Source organism: Panthera onca, chromosome B1 (genome assembly GCF_046562875.1).
Source record: "Panthera onca isolate mPanOnc1 chromosome B1, mPanOnc1 haplotype 2, whole genome shotgun sequence".
NCBI lineage: Eukaryota > Metazoa > Chordata > Mammalia > Carnivora > Felidae > Panthera > Panthera onca.
Window position 1 is genome coordinate 1,717,014 of NC_138342.1, and position 15,142 is coordinate 1,732,155.

The following is a 15,142-nucleotide window of genomic DNA, read 5'->3' on the forward strand; positions in this document are numbered from 1 at the left end:
CAAAGTTATATTACCTCAGGTTTTTAATTGACATGAGGACTAAAATCCTCAGAATTTTGAGAGTATTTTGGAGTCCATGCAATATTTATTTCACATATTCATTATTTTTTTATGTATCTGTTACCATTCTTTTTTTTTTTTTTTTTACATTACTGTACTGTATTTATTAGAGAAAATCTCTGTATAAGTGGACCTGCACAGTTCAAGCTCTTGTTCAAGGATCAACTGTACTGTGTTCATGGGAGAGTAAGATGATACAACCTTTATTAATTTTTTTTCAGTGAAAACAACCAATTTATTGTGTTCATGTAGAAACACAAAATTCTGAAAATAAAATCGAGATCAAAAGGTTAAAATACTATATTCAAGAAATGTGTTTTGTAGGGGTTATTATAATAGTTAATAAATATTCTCTTTTCCCTATCAATTATATTTTTAATTTTTTTTTTTTTACTTTTTAATATTTTATTTCAGTATTTGAAATCAATACTATTACACAGGTTGAATTACAGATTTGTATTTGAGGATATTTTACTAAGTTTTTGTTTGTTTTATTTTTTTTTTAAATTTACATCCAAATTAGTATATAGTGAAACAATGATTTCAGGAGTAGATTCCTTAGTGCCCCTTACCCATTTAGCCCATCCCCCCTCCCACAACCCCTCCAGTAACCCTCAGTTCTCCATATTTATGGGTCTCTTCTGTTTTGTCCCCCTCCCTGTTTTTATATTATTTTTGTTTCCCTTCCCTTATGTTCATCTGTTTTGTCTCTTAAAGTCCTCATATGAGTGAAGTCATAATGATTTTTATCTTTCTCTGACTGACTGATTTCACTTAGCATAATACCCTCCCGTTCCATCCACGTAGTTGCAAATGGCAAGATTTCATTCTTTTTGATTGCCCAGTAATACTCCATTGTATATATATACACCACATTTTCTTTATCCATTCATCCATCGATGGACATTTGGGCTCTTTCCATACTTTGGCTATTGTTGATAGTGCTGCTATAAACGTGGGGGTGCACGTGTCCCTCCGAAACGGCACACCTGTATCCCTTGGATAAATGCCTAGTAGTGCAATTGCTGGGTCGTAGGGTAGTTCTATTTTTAGATTTTTGAGGAACCTCCATACTGTTTTCCAGAGGGGCTGCATCAGTTTGCATTCCCATAATTGTTACCATTCTAATGTCAATTTTGTGAAAGCATGAATTTGAAAAGGGGGAATTTTGAAGCTCCTAGTTTTGTGTGGAAATCACTTAGCTGCTGGCTGTGTCCCCTCCCCCCCACCCCTTCCCCCATCATTTCATTTCTCTGTGTTGTGGTTTTCCTGACTGCCTTCTGAGGTCAATACACTAATGTCCACAATGCAATGTATACTTACAGGCAGAATTTATTTTAATTTTACATGTTTCTTAAAGGTCTGATGAGGTCACTTAAATGTCTTAGTGATTTGTGATAGCTGGTATCCTGGAAAGTCCTCATGTGACCTCATGTCCTTGAGAACGTCAGGAGTCTTTTGTAGAAAATAAAGTGACTTGAGGACATCCATATATAGTGGAATGGTGGTAGGAATTAATTTAAAAGCATGGCTTTGGGGAATGTGTGAGTGGTTTGAGGTAGATGAGAGAGTGAGAATTTTAGTAGGACCCCATGAATGCTAATTGTCACCATGTGCTTTTCATGATTCTAAGATGTTTCTGGTATTAGAGGATTGAATCTTTAGTCCTGTAAACTATGCACATTGTTAGTGTTAGGGAATATTCTGTTTCTTAAAGGGTAATCACCCATTAAACTTTGTAGGTCAGTTCTTTTTTAATCTGTTTTTGTTTGTTTGTATGTTTTTTTCCCAGTATCCATCCCACTTAAATTTGCCCTTTTCAAAAAAAAAAAATCTGTTTTTTCAAAATTGTGCTAAAACACGTATATCATAAAATGTGCCATTTAAACCATTTTTAAGCATACAATTCAGAGACATTTACCACATTTTAACTAGTTCCTATTGTTAACAATTTTCTAAGTCATTAACTTTTCCTAATAATGATTGTTGCCATTTTGGGGAAGGTGGCTTTCTGAATTGATTTCTAATAGCCAAATATTTACTTTTCTCTTCCTTTGAAATAATACTAGTCGTTACAGCTATGAACTTAACTTTAAGTACAGTTTTGGCCAGACACCTAAAGTTTTGATATATAGTGTTCTCAGTTTCGTGTTTTTCTCAGTCTTTACTCAGCAGACATTCAGTTAGCGCATATTATGTTCAAGTTACTATGGTAAGTACTGGGAATTTACTGGTAATCCCTGTCCTCTAGTATTAAATATTGGTGGGACTGTAATTACAAATTTATGTCTTCATTAAAGTACTTGAGAGAGAGCTTTGAATATTTTTTTTTTTTAACGTTTATTTATTTTTGAGACAGAGAGAGACAGAGCATGAACGGGGGAGGGGCAGAGAGAGAGGGAGACACAGAATCGGAAGCAGGCTCCAGGCTCTGAGCCATCGGCCCAGAGCCCGACGCGGGGCTCGAACTCACGGACTGTGAGATCGTGACCTGAGCTGAAGTCGGACGCTTAACCGACTGAGCCACCCAGGCGCCCCAAGAGAGCTTTGAATATTGAAGTGAATTGGACTTTGAAATATGTGGTTTCAACTTTTATAAATCTTACATTCCATTTGTTTTTTGTTTTTAAATTTTTTTTTTAATTTTTTTAACGTTTATTTATTTTTGAGACAGAGAGAGACCTAACGGGGCATGAACGGGGGAGGGGCAGAGAGAGAGGGAGAGAGAGGGAGACACAGAATCGGAAGCAGGCTCCAGGCTCCGAGCTGTCGGCACAGAGCCCGACGCGGGGCTCGAACTCACGGACCGCGAGATCGTGACCTGAGCTGAAGTCGGACGCTTAACCGACCGAGCCACCCAGGCACCCCTAAATTTTTTTTTTTTAATGTTTATTTATTTTTGAGAGACAGAGAGAGACAGAGTGTGAGCAGGGGAGGGGCAGAGAGAGAGGGAGACACAGAATCTGAAGCAGGCTCCAGGCTCTGAGCTGTCGGCACAGAGCCCGACGCGGGGCTCGAACTCACGGCCCGCGAGATCATGACCTGAGCCGAAGTCGGGCGCTCAACCGACTGAGCCACCCAGGCACTCCTGTTTTTTTGTTTTTAAGTGAATATGGCCTGTATAACTTGTGTCTGTTGGAGTGTAGGTTTCTGTTTGCTTTTTGGTAGCCTATTTGATCAACTGTGCAAGTGTTTCATGGAATTTAATGCAAGAAGTATTCAGTGGAGTTTAAATCTTGACATAAATCCAACAATTATGCCTTATTTAAATTTGTCATTTATGTTTTTGTCTGCTTGGTTTGTTACAGATTGATAGGTGGCCTGTTTGACTATTGGTGACATCTGTTAATTTTTACCTGGAGACTTTACTGGCTTTGTATTTTATATATATTAACATGTTTATTTTTATGTTGAGTTGTGAGTTTCACGTCTTTATTAAAAGTATATTTCCTATTAACAGAGTAACCTTGTTACTTATAATGTTTATCTTTTCTTTAAAATTTTATTTATTTTTTTTTTTATTTTTAAAATTTTTTTTTTTCAACGTTTTTTATTTATTTTTGGGACAGAGAGAGACAGAGCATGAACGGGGGAGGGGCAGAGAGAGAGGGAGACACAGAATCGGAAACAGGCTCCAGGCTCCGAGCCATCAGCCCAGAGCCTGACGCGGGGCTCGAACTCACAGACCGCGAGATCGTGACCTGGCTGAAGTCGGACGCTTAACCGACTGCGCCACCCAGGCGCCCCTAAAATTTTATTTTTAAGTAATCTCTTCACCTAATGTGCAGCTTGAACTCGTAACCCCAAGATCAGGAGTCACATGCTCCACTGACTGAGCCAGCCAGGCGCCCCACTTATGTTTTTCTGACTTTAAATTGCTACCCATGCATTTATTTTATTTGCATTTGCCTGCTTTATTTTGCCCATTTAAAACAGTCTGTCATTTTTATGGTAATAAATAGCTGCCGTTTTGACTTAATGGTTACTGTTACCATTAACCATTAATGGTTACTCTGGGTTACTTAACCCAGAGTCCTAGACTCTGTTAAGCACTTCACTTGTCATATCTCACTTGATTCTGTAGCAGCCCTCTGAGTGGATTTTTTTAATCTTCCCTTTGCAAATAAGGAAACTGAGGCTTGGAGGATTAATGACTTGCCTAAGGATAAACAGTGAGTATTTTCAACCACAGTTGTACAGTATTTTAAGTGTATGTTTTCTAAGCATCCACAGGATTCAGTGTAGCTTTAAAAAATAAACTTAACATTTTTTTTTTTTTTTGAGAGAGAGCAAGAGAGAGAGAGAGCTGGGGAGGGGCAGAGAGAGGGGGACAGAGGATCCAAAGCAGGCTCTGTGCTGTCAGTGCAGAGCCCGACGCAGGGCTGTAATTCATGAACCACAAGATCGTGACATGAGCCAAAATCAGAAGTCGGATGGTCGACTGACTGAGCCCCCCAGATGCCCGTAGTGTTGCTGTTCTTGCAGGATGTGTCAGAAGGAAGTTTTAGAAGGAAGTTTAATGGAGAGGTACATATTTTTTGAAGACATTCTTTTTGGGATTCTGCACCTGTCTCATGTGTCTCTTTATCTTTGACCATCACAATATCTAGTCAACATTTGTGTTGAACTTGTTGGTTCAGAGGTATGAGTCCAGATGGCCAGGCTAACTTCTTATATACCGAAACTATTATCACCTGGTACAGGTTTTCAACTCTTGGCTACTAAGAGTTCTAACCTAAAGTTTCAGGGGTGGGAAGGAAGAATCTTCCGGATTGGTTGTTAGGTGCCAGTGAAAGATGCTGCTTGCGCTTGGGCCTTTCTTTCCTGGAGAGGCAGCACCATGTCTGTCTTGGGCATCTGTGCAGAATACAGCTGCGTCTTATGGGATGGCTCTCTAACCCCAAAGGTCTCCCATTTAATGTGGTGAGTCCCCAGTAGGCCATTTCATCATTCTCCCCAGCCAGCTGTTTTGGGTGATGGGGTATGTGACAAGATGAGTGAATCCCATGACCATGGGTCATAACAGTGAAAAGTTGTACAGTAAGTCTATAATGGTGACATGGGAGAACTGGGTGTATCAGTCTAGGTCCAATCAGGAAACAAACCATATAGTTAATTTATTTTTTTATTTGATTTTATTTTTTATTTTTTTAAACCATATAGTAATTTAAACAAGGGAAATTTAATATATTAAGAAATTAGTAAGCTCCGCTAGAGTAACTGTAAACTGGAAAGGAAACTCTAAAGTATACTCGAGGGCTGAGGGATAGTACCCCCATGGAAGGACACATTTCGAAGGGCGCCACATCCCAAAGCTGGGGTTCATACCTTGTTGGAGCACATGTGGTTGCAGCTGGCTTGCCTGGGCCAGAGCTAGTCCACAGTCACTGGGCAGGCAGGATCTGTCTGGGGTGCACGCAAGCTGAGGCTAGTGGGTGGGCATGCATGGCAGTCAGGGCACCCCTGCAGGCAGGCTGCCTGGGATGCATCATGTCTGTGTTGGGAGGGCCATGGGAAACAGACCTCTAGGGTTCAGGCGAGCCAGCGTCGATGGGCAAGTGTGCAGGAGTCTGGGAAGCACGGCCAGAGCCGATTGCTGGAGCGGTAGCCCCCTTATTCAGGTGCTCAGACATTTCTGTGTATCACGTGGGCCAGGGCGGCTCCAGGCCACTATGTGGGACAAGGTTGGGTAGTAGGCTCACTAGATAGCCAGCCCTGCAGGACCCCTCACCTGTGCAGAGGCATGGGGGCTGAGGAGAGGTTGGAGGAAGCCAGTAACTGAGGCTGGGGCACAAGTCCGGCCTCTCTGGGGCTCCCAGCTATGTTGTTGCTTGCTGAGTGAGTCCAGTGCTAGAGAAAGCACGAAATGCCGAATACCAGACGAGCTGTGCCCTGCAGATACCTGGCATTGGAGAACCCAGATCGTTCTTGGCGGAAGTGTAGGTCACTGAGCAGATTCATCACTCCCACCCTTGCTGTCATGAGCGTATTAGAGTAAGTGTCAGGGAAAGAAGCTCAGAGACACGTGTGGCGCTGCTCATCTTGTCCACTGAGCTTTGAGAGCTGCCTTTGCAGGGCGTGTCCTCGCTGAGCATATTCACACAGGACACAGAGAGAGGCCCTTGCGTGCTCACACCCCTTCTCTAGAGCCCTTTGCCACCAGTTATCGCTTCTTGTTCTTTCCAAATTCCTGACCGTCCTGCCAGACAGTAGCTTCCATCAGTGAATTGGTGTGGATCTGCATCTCTGGCCATTCTTCCTTCCTGGCAAAGGGTCCATCCGACCATACTTCTCAGACCTGTGCCCGCTGGTCTGGATTTTCCTGCCACTGGGCCTTCAGGACCGAGTCTGAGTGTAGTGTCATGTTGCAGCCATCCGCTGGCTGGTGCCAACACATCACTTAAACCAACTGTAAACAGACTCAGCGTTTTCTTCCCTGACCGTTGTTGGTCTTAGGGGAGTCCCTGAGAGGCTGTAGGTGTAGTTTCTAAAGTGGCGGTGAAGGAACTTGACTCTGCATATTGTGCATGTGATTCCAGGATCTTCTGGCACAAGTTACCCCGACGGGCAGCTCAGCTCCCGTGTCAGGCAGTCAGCCTTTCCTGTCTGTCACTCTGAAAACCACTGGAGAGGCTTCTGCTTGTTCATTCAGTGAACGCTGCCTGCCCTAGGAGTGATGCTATGGAAGGTGTTAGTGGAAAGAATGTGATTGGGACAAAGTCTCTGGTCTCACTGAGCCCATGGTCAGTTTCTCGGGAGAGAGGTGGGTGCATGTGGTTGAGAAGTGCTACGGGAGCAGGAAGGCGGGACTGGCCACCCAGCCTGGAAGAGAAGGGGAGGGGGAGGGGAGGAGTCAGCTTTGAAAGGGAAGATGATGCAGGAGTCCCAGCGCTCGCTCCGAGAGGAGGCGCTTTCCAGGTGGCTGATGGGAGGAGGAGCTTTCCCTGACCCCTCCCAGGCAGATGCTGGCAGAGAAGCCGTCCACTGTCGTCTTGGGAGTGCAGGTGTGGGATTCAGACTGCCTGGATTTGAATCCTAGCTCTGTGATGTTAGATGAGGTTCCCTGATGGTTCTGTTCCTTAGGTGTCACAGCTTTAAAATGAGACAATAGTGCCTACTTTGGAGTCATTGTAAGAGTCATAGGAAGAAGTACATGTATGGCATTTCGCATAATGCCTGGCACTTGGCTCTTGGCTTTGTAGCCTGGTGTGAGTCATTTCCTCTCCTTGGGGCTTTTGTAGTAACATGCACATCTTTTTGTATTAATGCTCTTTCTTTCATTATGTTGGAACAGCTCACTCCTGTGGCATTTTCTCAAGAGCCAGAGAGTATATGTGGTCTTTGGATCTGTCTCCAGCATCTTGTAGGTCTTCCGTAAATACTGACTGAACCATACAGAGGTAGGCATGTAGGAGAAATGGATTATTTTCTAACTATGAGGTTTGTTTCTGTCAATTTATTTCTGGTAATATGTTTTTCCCCCTAAGTTTATTTATTTATTTTGAAAGAGAGAACGTGGGAGGGGGAGAGAGAGAAAAATCCCAAACAGGCTTTATACCAGCAGTGCTGAGCCCAATATGGGGCTCGATCCCACAAACCGTGAGATCATGACTTGAGCTGAAACCAAGAGTCGGATGCCTAACCAAGCGAGCCACCCAGGTGCCCCTCAGTCTCTGAGTCTTTAGTCAGATGACATTCATTCGACTAGAGCAGAGACGGTGTCTTCTCCCTCAAGGTGCCACCATATGTGGTCCTAGGCAAAAGTGTGGGTCATTCTTTATTAATCATAATGCTAGCCAGCACTGGACGGTCTCTAACTGTGTGCCAAGCTGGGGCTTGAAGCACTTCTTACCTCCTCATGGCAGGCCCGTGCGGCTGGTGCTTGAGGACAGAGAGAGGGTGAGTGACACCCGTGTCAACATGCTAGTAAGTGAGACTGGGCAGTCCGGCCACGACTCAGCATTCTTAGTTATTTCAGTAGAGTTGTTTTTCCTTTAACTTTTTATTCTTTATTTTGAAAAATAAACTTTATTGAGTTATAATTTGCACACAGTAGGATGTACCCATTTTTTTTTCAAGTTTATTTATTTTCAGAGAGAGAAGGTACGGGGGTGGGGAGGGGGGTGTGGAGCAGGGAGAAAATCCCAAGCAGGCTCTGCACTGTCAGCTCAGAGCTTGATGTAGGGCTTGAACCCACGAGCTGCAAGACCGTGACCTAAGCTGAAACCAAGAGTAGGAAACTTGACCGACTGAGCCACCCTAGGATACACCCATTTTATTATTTTTTTAAATTTTTTTTTAAATTTTTTTTTTTAACGTTTATTTATTTTTGAGACAGAGACAGAGCATGAGACAGGGGAGGGTCAGAGAGAGGGAGACACAGAATTGAAACAGGCTCCGGGCTCTGAGCTGTCAGCACAGGGGCCCGATGCGGGGCTCGAACTCACGGACCGCGAGATCGTGACCTGAGCCGAAGTCGGCGCTCAACCGACTGAGCCACCCAGGCGCCCCGGATACACCCATTTTAAACATACAGTTTTCTGAGTATGGATGAATGTTTACCATACTTAGGAAATTTCTGGGGTACCTGGGTGGCTCAGTCGGTTAAGTCTCCAACTCTTGGTTTTGGCTCAGGTCATGATCTCACGGTTTATGAGTTCTAGCCCTGCGTTGGGCTCCGGGCTGACAGAGCAGAGCCTGCTTGGGATTCTCTTTCCCTCCCTCTCTCTCTCTGCCCCTCCTCTGCTTGTACTCTTTCTCTCTCTCAAAATGGACAAACTTAAAAAAACAAAAACAAAAAAACCTCTAGGAAATGTCCATCACCCCACCCAGTTCCCTCAAGCCCTTTGCCAGTCCACCCCCTCTCCTCTGGCCCCAGGCAGCCATTGATGATTCTTGATAGGATTTGACTAAAACCTTCCATCTTGCTGGCTATATTTTCTGTTCATTTATTTTTTGTTTTCTTTTCCCCCTTTTTTCTGCCTCTTCTCGGTTTTATTTAGCATGTTTTATGATTCCGTTTCATCTCTTCTGTTGACTTACTATTCATACCTCTTAAAATATTTTATACTTGTTGCCTTTGGGCTTACGGTGTACATTTTAATTTTTTGAATTTGTTTATTTTCAGAGAGAACATGTACTTCTTTCATTTCCAAAGCACCATGCATCTTGGTGACACTAGCTTCTCTACCAAGGTGTCACAGAAAGCAGATTTGAAACTCCCACTAGGTTACAGATCACAGTTACTTCCAAGTGATGGTCACAGTTAAGACGGCCATGTGTTTCAGTAGGCCTCCTTTGGGCTCCCCTTTCTCTTTCACGCACCCACACTCACACAGTGGGCAGGTCCTTCAGCCAGTGGGCGTGGCTGGCTCACTCCAGTACTGCCCCCCGAGGAACATGACCACTCGGGTGAGCGACGCCCCACGGATCATACAGCCCTGTCCTGGAAAGCCACATCACTGTTGGATAAGCCCAGCATGTTGGCAGTGTCCGAGATCTTCTGAGTCCCCTTCGAGGTCAGTCTCTGGGCCCTCAGTCCTTCCAGAATACTGTGTCCGACTCCACTGAGGCCATCCATGCCGTGGTGAATTTTCTGGAGGGAAGAGTCAGACCACAGTGAGTCATGCATTAGGGTGGTGGTGTCAGAGTCATTAGTGGTGGAGGTGGCACCCAGAAGCTCCTCTTGCTGTCTTGTCTCTTCTGCTGCGCCCTTGTGTACCGCTGATGCTGGAAGTTTCTGAGAGCAGTCTACAGGTACTGGGAAGCGTGGCGTTCTTTCTTTGGTTAGGGCGCTCTTTGCTGGACATAATCCCTAGAAGTTCTAGACGGCTGAATATCTGGTCTGTGTTTGCTTAGATTTTGTTTTCTACTAAATACAGAGACTATTTGTCTGTCATCTCAGTCCCATGTGAGACTGGGCCTTAGGGACCTGCTTGTGTGTTTGCTGGTGTAGCGACTCCATGTTGCCAGCCCCCGCCAGGTCCGGTCCTGGCTTTACAGTGTACATTTAAGGAAAAAAAAATGTTTTAAGTTTGTTTTTGAGAAAGAGAGACATAGCATGAGTGGGGGAGGAGCAGAGCGAGAGGGAATCCGAAGCAGGCTCCAGCCTCTGAGCTGTCAGCACAGGCCCAACGTGGGGCTCGAACCCACGAACTGTGAGATCATGACCTGAGCTGAATGGGACGCTTAACCGCCTGAGCCCCCCAGGCGCCCCTACAGTGTACGTTTTAAATTCGTGCAAAGTGTACCTTCAAATGATATTATATTGCTTCACAGCGTAGTACAGGCGTACTGGTTTTATATTGTGCTCCGCAGATACTGTGTTTTTTACAAATTGAAGGTTTTTTATTGGTGCCGTTTTTCCAAAAGCCTTTACTCCCTTTGTGTCTCTGTCTTAGGTTAGTAATTCTCGCAATATTTCAGAGTTTTTCCTCATTATTATGTTTGTTATGGTGATGTGTGATCAGTGATCTTTGATGTTACTATTGTACTTGTTTTGGGGGCACTATGAACTGTGTCCATTAAGACCGTGGACTTAATTGATAAATGTGTGTTTTCTAGCTGCTCTGTAGAATGTCAGTCACCATCCCACAACCCTCGCTTTCCTCAGGCCTCCCCACTCCCTGAGACACAGCAGTACTGAAATTAGGCCAACTAACAACCAACCCTACAGTGGCCTCTGAGGGTTCAAGTGAAAGGAAAGGTCACGCATCTCTCACTTGAAATCAAAAGCTAGACATGATGAAGCTGAGTGAGGGAGGGATGTCTAAAGCCAAGATAGGCCGAAAGGTAGGCCTCTTGTTCCAAACAGCCAAGTTGCAAATGCCAAGGAAAAGTTCCTAAAGGAAATGAGTGCTACTCCAGTGAGCACATGAATGATAAGAAAGGGAAATGGCCTAACTGCCGGTAGGGAGAAAATTCCAGTGGTCTGGAAGGAAGATCAAAACCGCTGCAATACTCTCTTAAACCAAAGCCTCTTCCAGAGCGAGGCCCTGACTCTCTTCAATTCCGTGAGGGCTGGGGGAGGAGAGGAAGCTGCAGAAGAAAAATCTGAAGCTTGCAGAGGTTGGTTCGTGAGATTTAAGAAAGACGCCGTCTCCATAACACAAAAGTGCCAAGTGAGGCAGCAAGTGCTGATGGAGAAGCTGCAGCAAGTTCTCCGGAAGGTCTAGCTAGGATAATTCATGAAGGAGGCCACACTAAACAATGGATTCTCAGTGTAGACGAAAACAGCCTCATTTGGGGAGAAGACTGGGACTGTCATCGCTAGAGAGGAGAAGTCAGTGCCTGACTTCAAAGTTTCAAGGGACAAGCAGATTCCCTTGTTAGGGGCTAATGTAGCTGGTGACTTGAAGTTGGAGCCAGTGCTCATTTACCTTTGGGAAAATCCTAGGGCCCCGAAGAACTGCTGAATCTACTCTGCCTGCGCTCTACAGATGGAACAACAAAGCCTGGATGACAGCATATCTGTTTACGACATGGTTTACCAAATATCTTAAGCCGACTGTTCAGACCTACAGTTCAGAAAAAAAGATTCCTCTCAAAGTAATACTGCTCATTGACATTGTACCCAGTCACCCAAGAGCTCTGGTGATGTATAGCAAGGTTAATGTTGTTTTCATGCCTGCTGATACAACATCCATTCTGCAGCCCATGGAGCAAGGAGTAACTTTTAACTTTGACTTTTTCGTCTTACTACTTAAGAAACACATATCTTGGGGCGCCTGGGTGGCTCCGTCGGTTAAGCGTCCGACTTCAGCTCCGGTCACGATCTCGCGGTCAGTGAGTTCGAGCCCCGCATCGGGCTCTGGGCTGATGGCTCAGAGCCTGGAGCTTGCTTCCGATTCTGTGTCTCCCTCTCTCTCTGCCCCTCCCCCGTTCATGCTCTGTCTCTCTGTGTCCCAAAAATAAATAAACGTTAAAAAAAAAAAAAAAAAAAGAAACACATATCTTAAAAAATATAAGGCTGTAGACGCCATAAATGGTGACTCTTCTGATGCAGTGTAAATTGAAAATCTTCTGGAAACGATTCACCATTCTGGATGTCCTTACGAAAACGTTTCTTGCCGTGGCTCATGGGAAGAGGTCAAAATATCAATATTAACAGGAGTTTGGGAGAAGCGGGTTCCAGCCCTCATGCAGGACTTTGAGGGGTTCAAGACTCCGTGGCGAAGTCGCTGCAGATGGGGTGGAAACAGCAAGAGAACTACGATCAGGGGCTGAATCGCTGCGATCTCAGGATAAAACTTGAACGGATGAGGAGCGCTTCCTACGGAGGAGCAAAGAAAGTGGTTTCTTGAGGTGGATTCTTCTCCTGGTGAAGATGCCGTGAAGATGGTTGGAACGACAACAAGGATTTAGAATATGGCATAAACTTAGTTCATAAAGAGCGGCAGGGTTTGAAGGGACTGACTCCAATTTTGAAAGACGTTGTACTGTGGGTAGAATGCTGTCAGACAGCATCACGTGCCACAGAGAGATCATTTGGGAAAGGAAGAGGCGGCAAATTCATTCTCTTGTTTTGAGGAGCTGCCACAGACACCCCAGCCTTCAGCAACCAGGACCCTGATCAGTTAGCAGCAGTCTGCGTCAAGGCAAGACCCTCCACCAGCAGAAAGGTTGCAGCTCGCTGAAAGCTCGGATGATGGTTAGCATTTTTAATAGACATTGTATTTATAGTAATTTTAAAATAAGATACAGAGTTCACGTATGTACATAATTTTTCTGCTATTGCACACTAATAGGCTACAGTATACTAGTGTACTGGGAAAAAGAAATTCATTTGAGTGGCTCTTTGCAGTGGTCTGGAGTTGAACCCACAGTCTCTCTAAGGTCTGCCTGCCAAAGGGCCTTTACATAGTGTATTCCCAATTCTCTGATGTTATTTATTTTGCATTTATATGTGCTATTAACACACAGTACTCACTATTTTTGCTTTTGAAAGTTATCTTTTAGTGCAATTCTTGAAAAAACAGAAAAGACTGATTTTATTTTACTTGCTTTATGTTTTTAGGGCTCTTCATTTCTTTTTGTAGATCCAAGTTTCAGTATTACTCAGATTCTTTCTGCCTGAAATATCTTACATTTCTTGTAGGTTAAGTTTCCTGGCAATGAATTTTCTTCAGTATTTGTTTCTGAGAAAATCTTTCTCCATTATTTTTAGAAAGATATCTTTGCTGGGTATAGAATTTTGACTTAATAGGTGGTGGTTGTTGCTTTTCCCTTTCAGTACTCTAAAAAAGAAAAAAAAATCACCGTCTTCTGGGTTTCATGTCCCCATCCTTCCCCCTCCCCCCCCACCAGGAACCCTGCTGTAATCCTTGTTTTTGTTCTTCTGTGTCTAATGTCTCTTATCTCTGGCTGCCTTCAAGATTTTCTCTTTTTCGTTTGTAGCATTTTGGAAGTGATATAATGAGGCAGGTTTTTTTTGTTGTTTTTTTTTTGTTTTTTGTTTTTTTGGTTTTTTTTAGCCTAATTGATATTCTCTGTGCTTCTTGGATCTGTGGTTTGGTGTGTCATTAATTTTGGAAAGTTCTCAACCGTAATTTCTTCTGCTCTGTTCACCTCTTGCTAGGATTCTGATTACCTATAAATGAGAATGTTTCCTATTGTGTCACACTTGTTGTTTGTTCCCCCCACCGCCCACCTTTTCTTTTTGTGTTTTAGTTTGGGTGAGTTGATCTGTCTTCAAGCTCACTGATTCTGTAGTGTTCATTTCCCTGCTGAAACTACCTTTCTGATGTAGCATGTTGTCCACTTTTTCTGTTAATAGTCTTTAATATATTAATTATATATAGTTATTTCAAATTCCCTGTTAGATAGTTCCAACACCTGCTTCATGTCTGAATCTTGTTTTCATGATTGCTCTGTCTCTTGGGAGTGTGGGTTTTTTCCCCCCATGCCTTTTATATGCTTTATAATTGTTTTTCAAAGCCAGACATACTGTATAGGACAGTAGAAACTGAAGTAAATCATTTTCATGCCTGGAAATGGACACAGCTTTCTTTCTACTTGGTCTTTAGTGCTGTAGTTTGTATTACTCTCGTTAAAAGTAGACCTAGGTTTAGGATTTATTGTTGCTTTGGTTATTGTCAGTGCACCACAGCTGTCAAAGTTCTGTAGCAATGGCTTATGTTTAGTGTGAAGGTGGGTTACCAGAACTCTGTAATTCTGAGTTTTAAGCCTTCCCTATTTGTAGTACTTCACAAAGTGTATCTTTGCACACCCTTATTCCTCTCCATCCATCCTAGTAGTAGTCTTCAGTTGGCTGTTATTTGAAGCTTTTTTATTTAATCATGTTTGGTGGTGGTGTGGTGCTGTCTTCATTATTCTGAGTAAGACTCCGTGTTAGGCATGTATGGCAACCCTGAGTCTTGGGGAGTGGCCCTCTTGGTTCTTCTGTCCCTTCTTCCTTGGCTCAGGTTATGGGCTCATTGTGTAATCCTGCCCCTTCTCCAGGAGTAAATGCCACCCCCCCCCCCCCCCCCCATTCCCTTCCCCAAGTTGTAATGAGTGTTCACCACAGCCCTCCCCTGTACAGATTAAGGCTTTTGTTCCTTAGTGGAGATGCAAGGGAAGGACCTGGCTGAAATTTCTTGCCCCTCCCACTTGGCTGCTGCTCCCCTGCCCAGTTCTGTGCTGCCATCAGTGCTTCTTAGGGCTCTTTCACATCTTTTCGGTGACCATCCTGTGGGTTTCGTAGACAGGTTGCAAAGGGATACGGACTTCCCCAATTTCTGTGACCCCAGGAGTTGTCCTGACAGTTTGCAGTCTTCACAATTTGTCATCTGGTCATAACAGTCTTCTTACCAGTGCCACATTGCATCCACCTCAGGTGAGTGTGTATGCTCTTACCTTGAAGGCACTCGGAGTTTGGGCCAATTTGCTCTGTGACCTCAGTTCCCTGGTAGCTTCAAAAAAAGTCTTGGACTTGAAATTAGTTGGTTTTCATTGTTAAGTGTGGGAGCAGTCCATGCTGGGGCAGAAGCCAGAAGCAACCTTCCTCTGTCTTGAGGAACAGAAAGAAGTTTTATAAAGCTTGATGAAGTCCAGTTCATCATTTTTTTTTTCTTTTATCATT

The 15,142-nt window shown here is 44.0% G+C and overlaps 1 protein-coding gene and 1 pseudogene across 4 annotated transcripts in view; one reads left to right on the forward strand and one right to left on the reverse strand.

Moving 5' to 3' along the window:
- FAM193A (family with sequence similarity 193 member A) overlaps positions 1 to 15,142 on the forward strand; it is a 161,134-nt gene that overhangs the window by 31,220 nt on the left and 114,772 nt on the right. Inside the window, exon 1 of one of the 4 annotated variants that reach the window (XM_078446364.2) lies at positions 5,313 to 7,460. The exons of the other annotated variants lie outside the window; for them this stretch is intronic. The gene's annotated coding sequence lies outside the window, so the exon portion shown is untranslated. Of the gene's footprint in view, positions 1 to 5,312; positions 7,461 to 15,142 lie in introns of those variants that run through there. 4 annotated transcript variants of the gene reach the window in all.
- LOC132676956 (Golgi SNAP receptor complex member 2 pseudogene) lies at positions 9,411 to 10,024 on the reverse strand (annotated as a pseudogene).